Genomic DNA, 22,343 nt, shown 5'->3' on the forward strand with positions numbered 1-22,343 from the left:
ACTTCCTGGACACGGCCCCAGGACTGAAGCAGCTTGCTTTTTCCCATGGGCAATGAAGTTTGCTTTCAAAAAGAAAGGCACACAAAGGCATTTAAGACGACACCTGTATGATGTGAAAGAAACAAAAGACTACAGATGAGATTTTAAAAGCATTATGATCAGAAGGAAGGAAGGTGAGCATTCAAAAGCCACGCCCTGGGGCTCCCACTCGCTGTGCGTGCAAAGGCTAAAGGGGCCTCCGAAGACCAGCCCTACACAGCCGAACTCCTAAACCCATTACCTCTTTTCATTCCAACAGCCACTCCATCAAGGAACTATTATTACTCCCAACTCATGGGTGGGGGGACTGAGGCTCTGGGCCTCACGCCAGGCTGCACAGCAGTAAAAGCAGAGATTCAGCTCAAGTGCGCCAGCGGAAGGCCACCTCTAACCTACTCTGCAGAAGCCAACAAGGCAGGAGGAGGAATTCAGCAAAATGGGACGAAGCTTCAAGACAGTCTCCCTGGGGCATTCAGGACCCTCTGCTTCCTGACACCCCCTTCACCCATGTGGACAGAGGGGGCATCACAACACGGTTCTAGCTCTGAGCTCGGGGACCATCCAGGCAACCCAGGCAGGGCCTGGGGAATCCGCTTGGCCCCATGACCCTACTGGTCCCAACCCCTGCTGGGGGCTCCTCAATGAGGGAGGACATCCCTGCTCCCGAGGGAGAGGAGAGTTGACGAAAGACCTGGCTGGAAAACCGTGCCGCCTGCCACAGCAGGTCCAGATGCCTGGTTCCGTAGAGCAAGGAGCACCTACGGGGAATGAAGGCGAAGCACCCCTCAGATGCCACCTCTGCAGGTGCTCAAGGAAGGGACTCAGCCAACAGAACCAGGGGAGGGCTTTCTTCAACCTGAACTTGCCCAACCCGGAATCCAAGGCGCGCACAGCCTCCGTGGCCTGCTTCTCCTCCCGTCCCGCTCCCCGCACAGCTGCGGCCTCTCAGCCCAGCCCTCTGGTCTGCTCAGTTCCCTCCCCACCTGCAAAGTAACTCCCCCCCAATGGATTCATCCCAACGTTTAGTCAGCCGGGACCTTATTTATGACTTTTAGACTCTCAAACCCATTCCCATTCATAATTAGGAGAGAGCAGCTGGATGGCAACGCACACAAAGGGCCCCGGGGCACCCCCAGCCCACCTGGCCCAGCCAAACAGACCCTTTCCTGGGTACAGATAGCGCGCGTGTGTTCGCTTCCTCCTACCTGGGGGCACCAACCGCCCTCCCCCAGGGCCTGCCACAAAAACCCGACGACTGTAAGCAAGGCAATTCCCCCCGCAGCAGCACCCCTCCCCGCACCCTAGAGCCCCTGGTCCCTTCCCTCCCTCCTGTCCCCGTGAACTCACGGAACACGTCCCCCGCCCAGCCTTGGCGGGCCAAGAAATCCCACGCAAGGGCTCTGAGCAGCGTTAGATCCTAGACTCACATGAGACACTGCTGAGCGCTGGATTCTTTCCCTATGAAAATGCACACAGGACCCTCCCCACGCCAGCCCCCTCGACTTGTGCCATTCCCGGGGCTCACACCCCCTCCCAGGCACCGAGCCCAAAGAGGTCCACAGGCCTGAGGCAGGCCCGCCAGCTTTGTTTCCTCGGCAACACCCACTCTCTCCCTGCAGAGGCACACCAACCGAGGCAGAGCTCCTGGAGTTTCTTCTCAAGGGGCGGGCGACACCAGCTTTCCTTATGTTTGGGCGGGGGGCGGGGCCTGAGGTGGATGGGACCCCAGCAGCTAGCTGTCCCCCACCTCCGCCTCCTCCCGCCGCACTCTCCCCCATGCTCACGGGCACCTGTCCTGCAAAACTGATTGCACTTTCGGTCCAGAAGAGCCTGGCAAAAGAGATGACGCAGCCCCACAGACCCTCACCTGCTGATGGGAAACCAGGCCCCACGGGCCTCCCGCTCTTGACACTTCTCGGTGAGCAGCTCTGGTCACCTAGCACCTGGCCCTTGGTGGCGGCCGAGGCTCATCTGTCACGTCGGACATGTGTGAGGAGCTGGCCCTCCCAGGAAGCCTCCCTCTGCCCCTGCCCCCAGCCTGTGAGGCAGGAAGTTAGGATTTGCCTGATTCACTGGGCCTGTGTCTTCTAGCCCACGGGCAGAAAGGGGCAAGTGGCCTCAGCTGAGGGCTGCTGGGTTGAGCAGTGCTTCTCTACCCGGTTACCCATTTGAATCACCTGAGAGCTTTTAAAATTACCAGGCAGGTTCCACCCCAAGACCAGTAACTCAGAACAACCTCTGAGGGTGAGGCTCTGCTTAGATCTTGTTTCAAGGCTTCCCCAGGTGATCCCAGGTCCAGAAGGGGATGAGAAGCATATGGGGCTGGAGGGATCCCAGCAAGAGGGCGTGACAGCCTCCAAGGGAGGAAGAGCTGGAGGGCGCCCCCGACCCCTGCAGCCCGAAGCCCACAGCCCACCTCCTTCAAGAGGACTTCCCAGACGTCTGGGTGTACGGATGGGACCCCAGCTCCCAGTGCTGGGACCACCGCGCCCCTCCCCCTGCTGCCTCACCTGGGTGCCCAGTGTCCTCTGGTTGCGTGGTCTGCTCCTTGCAGGCTGGACCTAGTCAGGCTTGTTCAGGCCACCACCCCAGGGCCCGCACAGTGCTGACCACAGTGTTCTGCCATCCCCCCAAAGCTCAGTAGCCCCGAGATGACAGAAGGTCCATCAGAGACAGGAGGTACCGTGCAGGAAGTGCGCAAGAAGGAAGACGAACCCCACGGAGCCCATTTTGCAGGATTTACGCCCTGGGCATCTTCCAAACCTCCCTGCTTAGGTCCGATCACTCCCGACCCCAGCGACCCCACCCCCCCGAACTAATCCACTGAACCCGTGGCATACACCTCCCACATGCCAGGGGCTGAAGGGCTCGGACCACGCAGTCTGTCAACAAGACACCATCCAAAACGCTGACCATCCGTCCCCCCAAAATAGCATCACTAGGCCACAGACATCTAGGGACAGACGCATAAAACACATTCTCCCAGGGCTTCCCTGGTGGGGCAGTGGTTAAGAATCCGCCTGCCAATGCAAGGGACACGGGTTCGAGCCCTGGTCCAGGAGGATACCGCATGCCGCGGAGCAACTCAGCCCGCGTGCCACAACTACTGAGCCTGCGCTCTAGAGCCTGAGGGCCACAACTACTGAGCCCGTGTGCCACAACTACTGAAGCCCGTGTGCCTGGAGCCCATGCTCTGCAACAAGAGAAGGCGCTGCAATGAGAAGCCCGCGAACCTCAACGGAAGAGTAGCCCCCGCTCGCCACAACTAGAGAAAGCCCGCGCACAGCTACGAAGACCCAACGTAGCCAAAAGTAAATAAATAAAATTAAAAAAAAAAAAAAAGGTTTAAAACACATTCTCCCAAAATGATAATAGGGTGTCTCCCCGGTGGTGCTGTCTGCAGCCTGGAAGGAGCCAGGACTTCAAATGGGCTCTTGGTGGGGAAGGGTGGGGGAACTGGAGGGGAGGGGAGGGACAGGTCACCAAATGTTTCCCATCCAAATCTTCAGCACTGATATCACCACCAGGAAATGAGATGTTTATCTTGTTACAAGGTCTCATGTTCCTGCTTCTTCTTTATCTAGAAATAAAAAGTTCCCATCTGGGTCTTCACACAGACCGATGTCACCAAAATCGGAATTCACCAAAATATCAAAAGTGCCCACAATTTCAGAGGAGGAGATTAAAAAGGGAAAGTGAGGGGGAAATTAAGACAATAGGAAGAAAGGTCTTGGAGGAAAAGTTCAGTTTGACCAGATGGGTTTTGCTCTTTACAAAGGGCTACATCACAGGCCTACAGAGACAGTGTCCCTCCTGGGTGCCACAGTGGTGCCCGAACTCAGAGCAGGTCTTGGGAACCCCTCGGCCTGGTTTCCCAAGGGGCCCGTGAGGCCTTGCTGGCTGTGGTGGGCTTAACACCGGGCCACACGCGCCCCCCACCAACCGTCTGCCAGACCGCAGTCAGCTCTCTTCAAGGATGGGGACCGACACACACGATATCAAGGGTCAGCCTTTATCTTTTAAACGCACAATGTGCTCAAGCCAAAAACAAAACAAAACGCCTTTCCAAGACGCTTTCCAAATTCCAACAACACACGGGGCTGGAAAAAATGGAGCCCCGTTTCCTCTTATTTTTAATCTCACATTGGCTAGGTTTATAATAAAAGAGAATAACCTATTTATTTGCTTACCTTACTTGGAAAGACAATAAATTGGAAAGGCTTCATAAATCTCACAGGGAATTCCTTTAAACAAGGACTGTCAGCAAAAATCCGTAAATAACCCTCTACCAGTCTCCAGCAATCACCTCCACCACACATTCTCTTTCCTTCCTGCTTTTGTACTAATCTTCTAGCAAACAAATCAAATCAAGCACTAAAACGTTTTATTCTTATCGAGGTGAGGCTCAGAAAACATCCGGGAGTCCACCGGGGCTACTGGCTGACTTACGTGGCCTCTGAGAAGAATCAGACGCAGAGAAGACCCCTGGGACTGGATGAGGGAGATCTCTGCACCCCCAAACCCTGCCACACTGCTCTCACCGATCTACAAAAACCCAGGCTGGCAATCGGCTTTGCAAACAGAGCCAGGGATGCGGCATCCATTCTATCTGGAGCAAAGCATAAGCCTTATGAAACAGGGTCCTATCCAGGTGGCAGACAGGCTCTTGGGTTTCCTCCCACCTGGGCTAGCGTGGCATCAATGACAGTGCCTGGAGCCCTTGTAACTCCAGCGTCGTGGAGCTTCCGGATCCAGGCGGCTACTGGTCAAGTTCACTCATCCCCATGCTGACCAAGTTGAAGGAAGGCAGCTCGGAACTTGGAGATGTCCAGAGCAAACACACACCTCATCCAGCAGGCCAGGACTTGTTCCCACCATGTTAACTTGACTTGTGAGGCAACTGATTAAAACGACACTCTAGGGCTTCCCTGGTGGCGCAGTGGTTGAGAGTCCACCTGCCGATGCAGGGGACACGGGTTCGCGCCCCGGTCCGGGAAGATCCCACATGCCGCGGAGCGGCTGGGCCTGTGAGCCATGGCCGCTGAGCCTGCGCGTCCGGAGCCTGTGCTCCGCAATGGGAGAGGCCACAACAGTAAGAGGCCCGCGTACCGCAAAAAAAAAAAAAAAACCTGACATTCAGATACAGCAGAAGATGGACAGTCTCACGCTGAGGTTTCAAGGACGGTGCTAAAAGTAAGTTTAAATAAGAGGCAGAAGGAGCCTCGTGGCTAATCAAATGTGTAATCAACTTACATATCAGGAAAGGATCATTACCACAACCAAAAAGAAAATTTCTCCAAGCCAAAAGGGTAAAAAAAAAAAATTTAAACCAGCAAACCACTATCCACATAGAAACAAAAATGTATGTTTTCAGAAAGGACAAGACTCTTGCAGACCCGGCAGCTTCAGGAGCCTTGAAACTTTCCCCCAGGACCTTGATTCTTGGATGTGACATGCAAGACTTAGCGAAACCCAAACAGACTTTGCACGACCAGAGATGCACTCAGTCTGTTAGCTGTGCAAAGGAATGGGCTTTTGATTCAAGTCCCACCCAGGTTCCCGTGCAGCAGCCATTACCAAAGAGCTGCGTCCCTGCAGGTGACTGAGCTGCCCGGAGCCTCGTGCGCTGAACGTCACTCTCCAGCCCAAGGAACCTTGGCCGTTTCTATTATGGATGCAGCAAATTCATTTGTTTTTATCTTCTCCCCTCCTGGTACATTCCTGGTACTCAAAAAAAAGTAGCTATATTATTATTATATACCCAGCAAATTAATGTATTTCTAATATTCCCGAATGAAGGCAAAGGCCTTTCTTAACCGGCTCCCTGTGAAATAGTCATTTGACAATTTGCACACCTCAAGCATGTTTGTCCAGCGAGGCCAGCTGGGCCCGGGCACACATCAGCAAGCTGCTCGCCCCACGGGCACAGCAGTGGCTTGCCCACTCCCTTCCCTCCAAGTCCGCTGCAACTTCAGGATCCACCCAAGGGAAGCGGCTTCCCACCTGTTACCTGTGTCAACCTGTGGAGTTACCCTGCGCAGACAGGAGTGGAGCCCCAGGAGGGCGCTGGGGAGGCATCCCGAGGGCGGGACGCCTGCAGGCCCTGGGGCTGCCTAGAAGCACAGCCCTACTGTGCTCACAGCTGCGGCTCCACGGGGCTCAGACTGGGTGAAAAGGTCCATGGGGGCTTTACTGCTGCGGACGGCACTACTGAAGATGCTTGCAGGGCCCTTCAGGACATAAACCACTCCCCTCTCTGATGTTTAAATAAAATCCAGCATTCAACTTTTTCTGTAATAATTCCAGTGTTTGGGCAACCTTTCTTCCCTGGGCAAGGATTGGGAGGGAAACGCGGTCTCAGGGTAGTCAGAGCAGTGTCTGGGCCCCAGAACTGCACGGCAGCTGGGTCCTGCAGCCTGTCCAGGCCAGGAGGACTCGGGTCTTCCCACTGGCTGGCGGTGTTCCCCACCCCACCAAGTAAGAACTGCCAAGGAGCGGAAGACACACATACAAGCAGCTCAAAACGCTGGTTCAAACAGCCCTTGTCCCACTGGGGTGCCAACACTGGGTGCTACTAACCCTGGGCTCCAATCTCTTTGCATCTGGAAGCCCCCCAAGTCCTCTAAGCATGTGCCCACGTCTCCACCGCACTCCCGGCATGCATGGCAGTTCACAGACGACCACCCCAAAGAGGCCAAAGGATGCTTAGACAGGAATTTCAGGTCAGGAATCAAGGTCAGGGTTAGTCTGCGCTCTCGCAGGCATCAAAGGGTTTCCTCACAGTGAACGCAGGCAAAATGCACCAGGAGCCACTCAGCACGGTGAGCGCTCTCCCTGCCCTGAGTGCTGGGGCAATGGGGGGAGGGGGGCAAATCCTGAGCACTGAGGAGACATCTCCAGCAACAATCAGGACACTAATAAATGCGGTGAATCCCGAGTTAACAATTTAAAACATTCCAAGATTCATTTCCTAAAATTCCCCACAACTGAACGAAAATAAAGAGAATACTTTAAAACCAGGAAGAGAGTGAGTCGATGCTGACTTCCTTCCCAAAGTGCAACAGGGACCACTCACAAGCACGTGCTCTGGGCGGAGAGCAGCAGCAGCCTCATCACGCAGCCCCTGCTCCGAGAGAAACCAGGATCCTCTGCGACACGCAGGAGCTGGCAAGCGTAGGAGTGGAGGCCAGGACTCTGGCTCTAGGGTGGGACGCTGACCCAGGTGACCCACTGCTGGCCTTGGCAGTCACTGACCTTCCCACAGGAAAGCACACGGGTCCCTCTGGCTTTTGGCAAACCACCCCTCTTGACCACAGAACGGTGGCTGCCCTCTACCTGCAGGAAGCCCAGCGGGGACCTGCGGGCTGCCCTGCGCCCCAGGAGGCACAGGGACCCGGATCAGCGTGGGGCGCAGGATTGCTGCGAGCAAACACACTGCCTGGCCCTCTCCTAAGCCACTTCCCCACGGAGGAAAGAGGGAGTAGCCAGCGGCCCGGCGGTCACTTCCAGTCCCCCTGGACCTGGAGCCAGTGGCCGTGGTGACAGAGGAGGTACCCACTCCCGGGCGGGCACCTACCACGAGGGGCTGCAGGAACACGGTGGAGGAGGGCGAGCAGCTACAGTGTGTGTGTCCCCAGAAAGCCCAGGGACAACGGCCCGAGATGCACCAAGGCCCAAGGTGTGGACGTGGAACTGCGCACTCCTGGGGGGAGGGGGGCCCCTTTGGGGGCCCGTGGATTCACGGGGCAGGTAAGATTCCAGCCACAGTGACTGGCCTTTGAGCCAACCTGCCCAGCCTGGGCCAACGTCCTTAAGTCTCGGGCATCCCTGGGATGACATGGGTGGTGCCACTCGGGCAAGTCTGTCTGCTGTGGCCTGGAGTGTCCTCCCGGGCCAGGCGAAACCCTTGCATGTGATAGACGTCCTAGAAAATCCTGGCACCTCACACGAACATCTACGTACCTTTTTCTCCATACTTCCCGGGCTGGCCTTTCTACTTATCAAAAGGGGGCAAACTGCATCAGTGGTGGGCAGGATGGAGGCATAATCACAAAGGGCTCCGGGAACCTTCCTTGGTGACGGAGTTGTTCTGCAACCACGTGGTTTTTACACAGCGTTGGTCAAAACGTGCAGAATTGCATGCTGAAAGGGTGAATTTTACTGTACATAAATTATATCTATACAACATTCTTAAAAAGTTGATCCCCTCAAAAGCCCAAAACAAATAATAAAAACAAATGACAGGCCCTGTGCAGTAAACTGCAATCCCACTGCAGCCAGAGCAGTCTTTCCAAAAACAGGGCGGCTGTCACCTGCCGCCACCTGCCCCACCTCTCCAGCTTTCCCCAGGAAGCCACCTGGAAGGGTCTGCACATCGACAGGAAGGATCCTGTTAAACACACGCTGGCGCAGACGCCCTGAAATTGAGCGGCACTTCAGTTTTGTCAGGAAGGTCATTTCGGGACCTCTAGCAGTTTAGCGGCCAGGAAATGAGAAATGAGATTCTGCTCATTACTATGCCATAACTGCTCTTAACTGTTCCACCTATCATGTTAGCATCATCACACTCCAACCTCCTGGTCAGCAAGCGGGGAGTGGACAGGCTCCCACCAGCCGGTGGCGTTGCGTCTGCCCTCGCTGCCATGGGCATCCCGCGGCCTGCAGCATGCAAGGGGCGAGTCCCTGAGCCCCCCCCAGGGGCCACACACATCCTTGTCCTCATGTGGTGGTGCTGAGACCCCAGGGGTGTGTGTCTCGATCCAGAAAATCCAGGGACCGACGCTGAAGGGGAAACAGAGGCAACACTGGAGTTCACCCAAGGTCACGAGGCAAGCTAAGGGCAGAGCTGGGATGAGCTCTCCCCCGCTGGTCCCTTCTATCAGTGAGACTGCCACCACGCACGCCCCTGCAGATGACCTATGTGAGGCCAGAGGGTAAGGCGACAAAACAGCCTTCGGCCCTACCTTGCGCCTGCCCTTCTCCGTGGAGGGACACGGAGGGATCACGCCCAGGGGCTCCACAGTGAGATGGAAACTCATACTCTGGAGTAAGACAGGCTGGGTTGAAACTGACTAACCCAGCCATGTACCCCCAAGTACGAGAGCAGGCCCCGGCCTCCTCTCTGCCCCACAGCCCGTCGGGCACCCGGCCCTGTCAGAGTCCCAGCCACTCCTCCGACAGCCGGCACCCTCACTGTCTCCGTCACCTACCCGGTGAGTCCACCGCTGGTTGGGTCTCCGAGGCACCACGACCACTGCTCTAAAATGCCACGTCTGGCGGCAGTAGATCTCAACTAAGGATGCCCTGTGACCCTCTGGCCCTCTCTCAGCCTCTCTGGTCCCAGCCCCTCCCACTCTTTACTCCTACAAAGAAAGAATAACGATAGTGCCCACACAGGAAAGAACTCACTAGCAGTGCGTGTTGAGGGTGTGTCATGAATTAACACACTGGCCCCTCACACACACCAGAGGTGGATACAAAGAATGCCCACCGGGCTTCCCTGGTGGCGCAGTGGTTGAGAATCTGCCTGCCGATGCAGGGGACACGGGTTTGAGCCCTAGTCTGGGAGGATCCCACATGCCGCGGAGCAACTAGGCCCGTGAGCCACAACTACTGAGCCTGCGCGTCTGGAGCCTGTGCTCCGCAACAAGAGAGGCTGCGATAGCGAGAGGCCCGCGCACCGCGATGAAGAGTGGCCCCCGCTTGCCGGCAACTAGAGAAAGCCCTCGCACAGAAACGAAGACCCAACACAGCAAAAATAAATTAATTAATAAACTCCTACCCCAAACATCTAAAAAAATAATAATAATAAAAAACACAACAAGCTTCTCATTATAAAAAAAAAAAAAAAAGAATGCCCACCACGCTGCTGTGAGGACCCAGGACACAAGGAGGTGGGGACCTTCCCCAGGCCTTCAGCCAATCCCCTGATTAGCTCTGGGACCAGAAGTGGACTTCTAGGGTTCTGTTCTTAGGTGCTACGCGGTACTTCTTCAGGCCAGGGAGAGCACCAAGAACACCCGTCAGTCCTTCCCTGACCCCTCAGCCTGGAGACAACCCACCCTCCACCCCGGCACTTGGGAAGCACCCTACCCCCATCCCAGCTCTCCGTATTTCAGGATAATCCTCCTTTGCTCTGGCTTGCAGTCCTGGCATCGGGCACACAGTAGGAGCTCTATCTGCTGAAGAAGCAGATCTTTGTTCAACAGACAATTTTCAGAAGAAGCAAATGCATCTCAATGTCACTGCATACATTTCCACAAATCAATCCCAACTGAGCTACCTTAGCATATACTGTAAAAATTTAAAACCCTATGCATAAAATATTATATATCTATTTTTATTTGATCTACTAAGTTATAAAGCTTTCCTCAATCTCTTAAAGGTGGTTTTTCCAGTAGTGCATAACTGCTTAATTACACTGCCTAACACTACAACATTGCTTTTGGGAATATCTCTGTTCATGCATTCTGCTTTATTTTGTATTTAATCTCTACTAAGATGTCTATATGAAAATAGATAGGTATGCTAGTCTTCATAAACACCATAAATCATAAAGTCATTTCTTTGCTAACCCAAGTCCAAAAGCAGCCCCAAAAGAAACCGCTAGGGCCCCAAAGGTTCCCACTTCTCATATTCAAGCACAGTTGGAAACCTTTTAACATGTGGCCCCAAACACTTAGCTCTGTGCCACTCTGCCAGGTAAAGGTTAAGTAATGGCTATTTCTCTCACAATAAATGGCTTGGCACGCAACTCAAAAAGCACCTCCAAACTGCCCCCAGAAAGCAGTTACCCAAACCAGAAAGGGCAAATCCTTTCTGCCCAAGACCACAATTGCCAACCTCACATCAAGGGGCAGATGGAGACCCCTTAAATCCTCATCTGAGGACACCGCGCGTGGCCTTTCAAGTTCACCCTTCAACCAGCACAGGAAATGTGCCAAAGGCTCCCAACTCTAAAATGGATGTACTAGGGCTTCCCTGGTGGCTCCATGGTTGGGAATCCGCCTGCCAACGCAGGGGACACGGGTTTGAGCCCTGGTCCGGGAAGATCCCACATGCCGCGGAGCAGCTAAGCCCATGCGCCACAGCTACTAGGCCTGCGCTCTAGAGCCCAAGAGCCACAACTCAGAAGCCCGCGTGCCTAGAGCCCGTGCTCTGCAACAAGAGGAGCCACCACAACGAGAAGCCCACACACTGCAATGACGAGTAGCCCCCGTTCGCCACATCTAGAGAAAGGCCGCGCACAGGAACGAAGACCCAATGCAGCCAAAAATTAAAAAAAAAAAAAGATGCATCACCCTGCACGCCTCCCCGCTTTTAAATGTGTACACACACCCCCATCCCTAGAATTGGGTTACTGAATAACACAGCCTTTCTTTAAGCAGCTTGGTGTCGGTGAAAAAGAACCTGTTCAGATCCTGTGCCATCATTTATTAACTGTCAGCCCATCCATGTGGCTTGAGACCCGACTGCCGATTCCAACCACTGGGAAGTATCCACACTGCCTCACTCTCTCCCGTAGAGGTTGTCACTAAAAAAATAAGCACGTGTATGACAAGGTGTTTCTACAAACAGAATAAAGGTAAGCTGTCCTCTAAATGGCAACATAAGCTACCAGCCTCACTGAAGCCTACTAGTTAATAAATTCACCAATCAAGATAAAAAGGATTTGCCACCAGACGTGTTCACTTGCGTTTCTAAAACAGAAGGTGTCGTCCCCAAATCTGTTTGGCAACACGGATGAAATAATGCACAAGTGAGCTCCCGGGCGTAGATTCCATCCACCTACACAGAGAGGTGGATGTGCCTTGCGCCGGTCTCTGCGCTCAAGGAGAAAGTCATCAACTCCACTGCACCCATCTTCGACTTTGATACACAAACCTTCCAAGTGTGCTTCACTGCGTGCGGCTCACAGTGTACTAAAGTATGATCTGTAAAAACAATCTCTCTCTTTGCCACTACGCTGTGACACAGCCCAGCCTCCTCTCAATGAGCACTGCTGACTGGGGTCAAGAGAAAAAGCTAAATGTCAAGTGCATCCGAATACAGAATCAGCTCCAGTTTTAACTGGCACACACGAAATTTCCCTCAAGTCCCTAGGAATGTCGGGTGCTGGTTGAGGGGACAGAACCCCCGCCTTAAACCAAATAATGAGACCAGGTCAGGCAGAAATCCAGATTTCCACTTTCAAATCTACTCATTCACATGGGGGAAGAGGATTCAAGTATAAAATCTTGCAATCAGGGACTTCCCTGGTGGCGCAGTGGTTGAGGGTCCGCCTGCCGCTGCAGGGGACGCGGGTTCGTGCCCCGGTCCGGGAGGATCCCACAGGCCGCGGAGCGGCTGGGCCCGTGAGCCGTGGCCGCTGGGCCTGCGCGTCCGGAGCCTGTGCTCCGCGGCGGGAGAGGCCGCGGCATTGAGAGGCCCGCGTAACGCAAAAAAAAAAAAAAAAAAAAAAAAAAAAAAAAAAATCTTGCAATCACTGATCGTGCCAAACGCTCGATAACGAGACTCAAGTGTGTGGGTGTGTGGCGGGGAGTGGTTTGTTTTTAGAGAAAGACAGTCTGCGTGCTGTTGGCAGGCTCTGGGCTGGCTGCGCTGAGAACCACCCGGAGGAGCTTGCAAAAAATACAGGTGTTCTGGCCCCACCTGGAGCTTCTGCAATGGAACTTTGGGTGGAGCCCAGGAGACTGACTCCTGGCCAGGGGTGCCCTGGGGCTCCACCTGCTCCACAGGCCACCCTGTCAAAGCACCTGGGCAGCCAGCCGGCCCTCCCTGGGAACTGTGTGAGTCACTCATGTGAAAACCACCAAGCCCACAGCCAGCTTCTTGCCACTAAATGCACTAAGTATGTGTGCCCAACTCAGGGGTGAGCTGAAGGGTGCTAGCACTCACCTGCTCCCTTCTGATACAACAGGGCACTAAGGACCTCTCTCCCTGCTCCTGGGAAGACCCTAATTCCAACTGTCTGTTCTCGAGGGAAGTCGCAAGACACAGCGTGCACAGCTCGAGCAGGGCAGGGGCAGAGGGCACTTATTCTGGTACAACAGCACCACCGTAGCTCCTGATGCTGCCAATGACAGTAACCACCAGCTGACATTTGAACACTTCCCGCCTGCATCAGCTCTTCTTTACCGTGCGCATTTGCAAATGTGCAAATAGGACGTTCTGGCCCTTGACCTCGGAAATGCCCTTGCATTCCACCACTAGCTGCCTCCCAAGGGCATTTTCAAGAATCATCTCGCTTTCCAAGTGAGATTTTTTAATGGTATGAATTAAACCCAAAGAAACTGCTGGTCCATGAAATGACCAGCCGCCCGGAAGGTGACAATCGGGTCCCTTCCACAGACTTCGGAAGGACACCTTCCCCAACACGGCCCCCAGCCCCACCTCACCATTTCATGCTCACCTGACCCCACGACTCGCATCTGGAGCCCACAGGCAGCAGGGAGCCGTGACATTGCTGGGGCGCGGGGGTGGGGGTGGGTTGCGGTGTCACGTCCACACCTATGTGGTTGCCCAGGCCGTCCCTGGAAGTGAGTGAATGCCCCGGGAGGGGAAGATTTCCCAGGCCCAGATCGGGACATACAAACACCCATAGCACATCGGCCACCCAGCTGGACCCGGGCCAGTCACCAAAGCTGCTGCTAAGTGCCCACCACGTGCCAGGAAGACAAACCCAACACACTGTTCTCTGGGAAGCAAGTTCACTGCCACAGCACTCCAGAGGCCTCCACGGGTTAAGGGTGCTGGCTGTCCTCAGGCAAAGGAGGGCAGCACCCAACCCCTCGCTTTTTCTTCCTTCTCTGGGAAGGGAAAGTAGGTCTTAAATAGAAAGTAAATATTTTACTGGGCATTTCTCAGAGTGACCTAATACCGAGTCACATTCCACAGTCTAAAAACAACCTCCTGAACGGTTTTCAGTTCATCACTTTGGCCCCAGGAATGGAGGAGAAGACGGGATGGGATGCTCCCTAACGGAGCCAGCCTCCACCCGCCCTTCCCAGTCCCTTCTCGGTGCCTTCCCGGTCCTGTGTGAGGCAGACTCAGGTCGTTTTTAAGAGCACCAGGATCTGGATCTCCCACCACAAACACTTCTCCCTGGGCCCCACCCTCTTCACCTGGCACTTCCCCTGACTCCGTAAGACTCATCCATTGTTTAAGTGCAAAGGATAAAACCCCCCTTCCCTGGTGGACGCATTCGCCTAGGACAGGGCCCACTCACCATCTCTGTGACCAGCAAGTCCCATTTCCCACCCTGCACAACCAAGGCAGTCAAGGCCCAGGGAGCACAAGGAAATCTGCTCCAGCTGGCACACGGCATCTCCCGGCAGGAGCAACTGATTTACTTATTTATTTTGTATTTTTATAAAGTTAACAAACACGTACAATGTGTCAGGCCTGCTCTAAACTCTTTATAAATATTACGTCGTCGAATCCTTGTAGCCCACCCCATACTTACCCTTGCTTCCGATTCAGAAACGGAAGCCCTTTGCGAGGGCTCGTGAAATCCCGAATGCAATCGTGTGTCTCATTCCATCCTTCCTTTTTCCCACACTTTCTAGAACAGTCTGTCACATCTGATGCCTCTTCCTCTGCTGGTGGGGACGTGTGTTATCTTGGGGGCAGGGCCGTCCCTCCTCGGGCCCAGGCTCAGCCCTGGCAAAGGAGGCAGACATTCACTGCCTTGGTGGGACCTCTCCCTCACCGTCAGAGTGAGTCCCCAGGTAACACTGAGGTCAGCCCAGTGCTCCAGGGTGGCCCAGAGAAAAGCTTTTGGATCTAAGCAGGAGCCTGACATGCCAAGTAATCACCAAGTTGCAAAACTCCCAGATACAAGCACGGCCAAAAAGTGGTCCCTGCGCTGACCCTGCCCTCCTCCCCGCTAACGACAAGGCACCCAGACCCAGCTCCCACCAGTCGCTCCCCCTCCAAGACCCCAGCTTGCCCACTGCAGCTACAGAAGATGAAATAAATTAGGAAAAAACCCGTTAATCTCCCTTGCAGAGAAACCTTTTTGAGAACCAGAGTTATACTTGCAATGTGCATTTCCAGCGGTTCTGCTGAGCTCTGAGGGGCGTCTAAGCTCTTGGGTCGTCTGAGACACACATCAAGAGCACAACCCAAACAACTGTTAGTCACAGCCCCTCGCCCTTCCTGCCCCTGGGACACAGGAGACTCGAGTAAGGCAAGCTCACAGTTACCGCAAAGAAAACTCAAACCACTCTGAGCTGCTTTTCTCTGCCCACTACTTGGAGCGCATCTGGCCAGTTTAGGGAAGGAGAAAATTACGCGCTGTTCAAAGCCCTCCTTAAATACTCAGGAAGACATCACTACAGATAGAATTCCAACGTTAATTCTGAAATCTCCTGGCTTTTGTCAGATGAAGACACATTCTTAATCCCAGGCTTAGCTGAGAAATGAGAAGAAAGGATGTTTGCGTGTGGGGGAAAAAAAAAATCCTCAGCCCTGAGCGAAAAGCAGCAAACACCTTGGAGGAACAGGGAGAATAAACAGAACTCTGCACAAGGCCAAGGCCGAGAAAACTAGGGTCTCAGGAAACCTGGTGTACTCACCGTGGCACCAACAGGGCATGTGGGGGAAACCTATCAGATTTCCCTCGTGTCCTTCCGGAGGAACTCGGGATGCCAAGCCCAGGGGCGTTTCTGCAGAGCCAGGGATCCCTAAACGCGGAAGAGGCCAGAGATACACACCTGCAGACCCAAAAAAGGTTCTGGGACCACCCACAAATCCTGGCTCTCGGCTGGCCAAGGCTAACAAAACTATAAGGGCCATGAGAACATTCCTGTGCTTAAATGCCTTCAGACCCGGCCACATCCACCCTCCAGGCAGAAGGGCCCCCATGGAAGCAGCTGCTTCTCCTTCTCGGGTCCCACCGAGCACCGCTGAGGCCTGAGAGGCACGAGCTGGCTAATCCTGGCGTGCCTTCACCTACCATGCACCACCCTTTCCCATGGGAAGTGAAGCAGAATGGAGACCCTGTTTGAAAACTGCAGGGGGGACTTCAAATAGGCAGAATATATTCATGACCTAAGCTGGACCGGACTAATTGGTCAAAAGCCCCCGACGCCGCACCCCGCACCCCGCGCTGCCCTCAACCTCCAGGAAACAGGGCAGAACCCGAAGCCTGAGACAGGGAGTCTGCAGTGTCCCCACCACCACCCAGGCCCACTGGAGCCTTGGAGCACCAGCTAGAACTTCAGGGATTTATTTCCCAAGCACACACGTGTCTGCAAGCACACACGTGTTCACGAAAGGAAGAGAAGCATGGTAAGGCAGAAGGATAATCTTGTCATTAAAGGAAAGCCTGTTTTTCAGGAAAATCTCCACCTTGCGGGGACCTTACCCTAAAGGAAGCCAAGGTCAGTCGGAGAGCTCCCACATCGCCTGCTCCGGGTGCCTTTCAGGTGAGTTAATCACCCAGGCAGGGCTGGTCTCCAGATTTCAGGACACACCCAACTTTGTGCCATTCCCTTTCAATTCTCTGATAGCCTCTTTGAAAAGAAAGCTGTTCCTTTTGTTAGGGAGTATTAATTCAAATTCCTTTCCAAGGCCAACACAAATGCAGGGCCGCAACCCAAAGGAGGTTTACCCAGCAGAATCAAGTTTCTCGCCAGTTTTTACAGGAGTGGTGCAAACAGACTATTCCAATTAGGTGAAATCCTCACCATCTTCCCTGTCTCTTTTCCCAAATTCCCCCATGTTGAACACAGGAACCAACTCCCACTGTAAGATGTGCATAATGGATCCAGCTGGAAAGTGAGAAGCAGCCTGAGTGAGGGAGGGGAGCGCCCCACCCACCTCCAGCCCCTCCCCCCAGTGAGGGGCACATGCTAGGACGGAGGGGGCTCACTTGAGAAGACTCCCACTGAGATCACTCATCCAGACCACAGACTTGTCGAGTACCTGGCTACTAAACCCAATTTTACCAGAAAAAAAACAAAAACAAAACAAAAAAACCTGAACACTGTGAAAGCTAGCCACACGATCTCAGGGCATGTGTGTGTATGTGCGTGCTCATACACACACGTGTGTTTGCTGGGTGGGGTGGGGGGGGAGGTGCACATCAGAGACACCCAGATAGAGGCAAGGGAGGAAATGAGATCAGGAGGACAGAGGGGTCTCATTTGGCGAGCATAGCAAAGCCATCCCCAAATGTACTCAAGTCCCAATCAAAAGCCAAAAGCCTCAATCAATTACAGAGAAACCAGAGCCAGGTGGAATTGACTGCTGGCTCCCTTAGTTGCTGAACTCCACCCCCTCCCACTGCCTCCCCCCTCCCCCGACGCTGTTTCTTGATTGGTGAAACAGTGACTATCACTTCTACCTCAAAGAGCCCGATCGATAGCACTGTGCCTAGCCCTTGAGGTCCTTCCGGTGTCTGGTCTTTGCCGGGACAGCGAGTCTGTGGTCCAGAGGCAGAATTCTCCCTGTGCACCCAATGGGGCCCCCCATCTCCTGAGCCTGCCTCAGGCTTCAGATCAGGAGCCATGCTGTTCATTAACTCAGAAAGTGTAGTGAATTTAAAACAGGCCTGGTCCAGGAAACTATCTAGAAATCCTTCCTTAGCATTAGATTGTGAGATCCCAACAAAAGACCACTAATCAAAGAAGGAAATTAAAACAAGCCTGACTTCTCACAGTCCCATGTGATCCAGAAGCAACTCTGGGCCTGAGAAAGATACTTGTTTCTGAGAAGCCATCTGAATCCTGGGGAGAACATGCCAGATTCAGGGCAAGCCTGAACCCTCACCTCCCCTCTGCTCTCAGGGCGGCAGGGAGAGCGGCTCCTTCACCAGGGAATCCTGCCCGGTCCTCACTTCCAAGAGCTTGTTCAAATCCCAGCTCTACCACTTGGAGGGCAGGGAGGGCGATGAACAAGTCAGCCAAGTGTCCCCTGTGCCTGACACCCCACCCACCTTGTTGTAAAGGTCAAATGCAACACAGGCCAAGCGTCCAGTGAGAGTGACAACGACTCTAAGTAAAGGATCAGTCAAGGGTAGTTACAGTGTTACTTTCACAAAAATAAAAGAACTACTTAAGTGGTCTGCGTGGACTTCTTGAGAATCAAATTTAAGTTTGCAAGGACAGAAAGAGCGCAACACACAGAAATTCCTCCACCAAGGATAAGAGGGGTGCAGGGTGGAAAAGCCCGTTTCATCCTGGCTCTGCACTTACTGCCCCTGCAACCTCTAGTCACATGGCTCATCAAGCCCCACGCCCGAAGAAGTGCTGCAATGCAAGAAGGACGCAGATTCTGAGGGAGGACGGGGTAGCCCTCGGAACCACCACCGCGCTATTGGTACTACGAGTAAAAGAGCCAGATTGGAAGACTGCGGCAGAAACCGCGGCCTCAACGCCGCCCCTGGGACGGGATGCCAAGCCGACCAAGTCACAGCGATGGGGCCGTTTACCGCTTGTCGAACCTCTGCCACCATCGAACCTCCCTGTCCACTGGGGAGTGGGTTGTAGAGACAGGGACAACACGACTCAGGTTTAAGATCCCCGGAGTCCGCAATCGCTGGGGTGGCTCGGGCACGGTCCAGCCAGGTACCTGGTTCTGCTCCGAGCCTCGCCGCGGGTTCGGGACCCACCTCGGTGTCCTGCGTCCTCTCGGGGCTCCTTCCACGTCCCGGCCGGGGGGACTGGGAGTGGCGCGGGCGAGCCCGCGGGTGGGCGGCGGCGAGGGGCGGGACCCCGCACAATGGGCTGCGGGAGGAAGGAGGAAGTGGGCACTGGTGGGGGTAAAGGCCATTTCTATCACCTCTCGACAAACTCCCAGCGGCGGGAAGCAGCTCCCTATTTACAAGTGAAAGGGCAAAGCGCGAGGGGAGGGGCGCTTCCGGCGGAGTCCGGTACAGCGCGGGGGATGGGGTGGGGGGGGATAAGTACGCGAGCCTGCGGGGTCCAGCCGGGGGGCAGGGGAAGGAAAAGGCGGGCGGGGCCGCCACGTAGGCGGCCTTCGGGGGCGGAGCCTCCAGGTGAGCCAGCCTGGAGGGGAGGAGCGGAGCCGCCAGGTTCGCGGGGCCCAGAGGTCAGGGGGACCTCACCTTCGGGCCTGGGGTCCTAGAATCCCGGAACCCCAGACGCCAGGAGACCCGTCCTTATAGCAAGGCCCAGCACCCCGGCTGACGGGGCGCGTTCGGGGTAGTGCAGCCACAGACCACGCCCCCTCAGGTAGAGGGCAGCCAGGTAGGGCGGTTGGCCTTCACCCAGGCCCAACTTTGCCCTCCCCGCAGCAGAAGGTCGTGCAGGAGCCCGGAAGTCGCCCTGCAGTCAGTCTGGGCGGAACGTTGGGGTTCCCGGCGCCCGAGGCCCCCAAACTCGAGCTACAGAAACAGGAGGCGGGGCGGAGACCAGCCTCTTTATGACTCGGGGGAGGCAATTCAATATTTCATCCTCGCATAAAATAGGAATTGCTCTATTTACCTAGCCAGCAGGAGCACCGTGAAGATTAACGACTGTGAAATGTTTTTAAGATCAAAAACATTGAGACTTTACTTATAGGCACTTACATGTGCATACTGATAACCGTACAGCAAAATATACTCTTTATTGATTGCCCTCCTGGAGCGACTTCTAGCCCATAAGCAGAAAGCACTGAGAAAAAAGATTCAGGTACATCTCTGTGTCCTCCTGAGATACTAAGGAATATGGGTAGAAACCGTGGCAGCCACGCTGGACCTCCCGCTCCATCCAGGCCTGCAGTGGCAGCTGGAGGAATCAGCCAGCAATGCAGTCCACAGTTGAACGTCTGAAGAAGAGCCGGAAAGAAATTTAAAATATTTGTCACAGCCCCCGGGAAGAAAACGCAGTGTTCCCACCCCTCAGCTCAGCGGGCAGGTGCCCCCACGTGTGGGCCACCATCGGGTCTCTGCTGTTCGGAAAGCTCTGCCCAGTGGTCAGTCAAACTCAGCCAGTGCTAGGAGCCCAGGCAGCCCATCTGGCCTGGCAGCTCCAACAGCAAGGCCTCCGTGGTGTCACCAGCACCCTGTCCCTCCCAGCAAAGCAAGCCCACATGACCGGGCAAGGCTGCTCCACTCCAGTCCCCGCAACCATTCTTGGACAGGGTTTTCAGAGCCCCTGAGAGCCCTCCCAGCTCGCTGCGGCTGCAGTCCAGGTGGGCAGGCCCGGAAGCTGCAACACCCTATGGGCTCCCCACCATCCAAAAGGATGTGCAGGCATGACCCCTACCCATTCCCCAGACCCACCTGGGCCTGATCAAGCAGAAACTTTTTTTTTTTTTTTTTTTTTTTGCGGTACGCAGGCCTCTCACTGTTGTGGCCTCTCCCGTTGCGGAGCACAGGCTCAGCGGCCATGGCTCACGGGCCCAGCCGCTCCGTGGCATGTGGGATCTTCCCGGACCGGGGCGTGAACCCGTGTCCCCTGCATCGGCAAGCGGACTCTCAACCACTGCGCCACCAGGGAAGCCCTCAAGCAGAAACTTTACTTGCACTTCTAGACCCACCCCACTAAAGACATCCATCAGCAAAAGAATAAAGTCCCAGCCAGAGTTCATTCAGCAGGAAGGGTGCACAAACCGTTTCCCGGCCTCCACCCCGTACAGCAAAGGAACTTCACCTGCTGCTCCTCCAACCCCACACATACACACACACCTGGTCAGCTACAATACTATCACTTCCAGGTTGGATTCAGGTCATTTTCACCTAACAAGTGATTCTTTGCTAGCCTCAACAGCTAGGCTTTAGGCTTTTTAAATTGCCATATACCTGGGGCAGGGGCGGGGGGAACAATCCCATCAGGCCAGAGGAGCTGACCTCTACGATCTCGGTCTACAGTTCCTTCCAAAGAAACTTCCTGGGATTCCATGACTCCATAATGAAGTTTTTGTTTGTCCTGTGCTGGAAGCCAGATTTCAGGCATGGCTGGAGCGCAGCAGTGAGTTTACAACCTCTTGGCCAGCCCCAGCGCTGCAGAAAAAGACCCACACATCATCCATGTGACGAATTCCTTAAAAAGGCCCTTCCAAGTTTCTGCCACAACCTGGGCTGGGATGAGACACAGAAACGTTGCCACTACTTCCAACCAAGCTTCAAGCCAGTTAATAGTGTCTTTCAAGTCATAATTAAATATTTATTTTAATGTAAAAAGCAGGTTTCTGAGCACTTTTGAGAGGGAGAAAATCAACAATGTAAAGGAAGGTTTTCTTTGTGTTTTCATCTCACAAGCGGGATGAATTTTAAGAACCACGCCGTTTTGTTGAAAAGCACTGCCTTCCCGCCTACCCCGGGACATTTCTGGACTCTCAGTGAACACCAACCAAAGGTGAGGCTGCCCACCAAGTTCAGGAAACAACAGCTATTCGGGATTAACATCCCCTAAACACCACCCGACCTTGGGGAGAATGCAGGCTCTGTTATTACCCAGGATAGAAGTCACAATTCTCCATAAAAGCAAAAGCATCATTTGCTCCAGGAATAAGAAAGAACCCAACCATTTTATCACAATTTTTGTGAATATTAAGCCACCCCTAGGCAACCATCTGTTAAATTTCGTTACAGAAACAGTTAAAGCAGATCATTTCTAAAACATTCACTCAAGGAGGAACTAGGCTAGATACAGATGGAAACATCAACTGGCCCCCAAAGTTCCAGGCAGAAGGGGCATCAGCCCCCAACAATGGGCCAGGGCTACACTGATCCCACCTCCTGGAGAGGCAAAACAGAAAGTTAACACGAGCGCCTGGCACTTTAGCAATAGAGTTTTGGCTCCACTTTGGAACCTCAGCTCCCCTGTGGAAGCAGGAAGCTTTGTGAATGGAGGAGGGAGATGCAATACAGAGGAGTTTTCAGAAATGGCAGCACCTGTGCAACCAAATACGACAATCCAACACTCATTTTAGCCGCACTTTCCCTCACACCACAAACAGACTGAAAACGACTTTAATGTGAGGGGAATAATAAAAATAAACGCAACTGCTTCCTATGACTCCAGATGCCTCAGTTCCTGGTAAGTGTTGAATGTGATTTCTGAAAATTGCATTTCAGGGGTGGGGGGAAAAGTCTGCTTCGTTTACACTTTCTTAGAAGAACCCTACTATCTGCTTTTAGAATCTTTCCTCCAAAAAGCAGATCACTGAGAAGAAGAAGAACACAGAGTTCCCCAGCAGTCCAGAAAAGACCACCTTCTAAGAAAAAGTCTGGAAAGGGAGCAGGCCGGTGGCCCCAATTTCCATGCCAGGCAAAGACAGATGATTGTGACTCTGGTTCCCATCCTGTCTGCAGCTCCTGAAGTTTCTGTGTTCTCCAGCAGTTAGAAGAA

At 54.1% G+C, this 22,343-nt stretch overlaps 1 protein-coding gene across 6 annotated transcripts in view; it reads right to left on the bottom strand.

Annotated features, from left to right (window-relative positions):
- CTBP2 (C-terminal binding protein 2) overlaps positions 1 to 22,343 on the bottom strand; it is a 165,151-nt gene that overhangs the window by 136,386 nt on the left and 6,422 nt on the right. Inside the window, exon 1 of one of the 6 annotated variants that reach the window (XM_032607317.1) lies at positions 5,617 to 5,735. The exons of the other annotated variants lie outside the window; for them this stretch is intronic. The gene's annotated coding sequence lies outside the window, so the exon portion shown is untranslated. Of the gene's footprint in view, positions 1 to 5,616; positions 5,736 to 22,343 lie in introns of those variants that run through there. 6 annotated transcript variants of the gene reach the window in all.

The sequence above is a fragment of the Phocoena sinus genome, chromosome 16, assembly GCF_008692025.1.
Source record: "Phocoena sinus isolate mPhoSin1 chromosome 16, mPhoSin1.pri, whole genome shotgun sequence".
NCBI lineage: Eukaryota > Metazoa > Chordata > Mammalia > Artiodactyla > Phocoenidae > Phocoena > Phocoena sinus.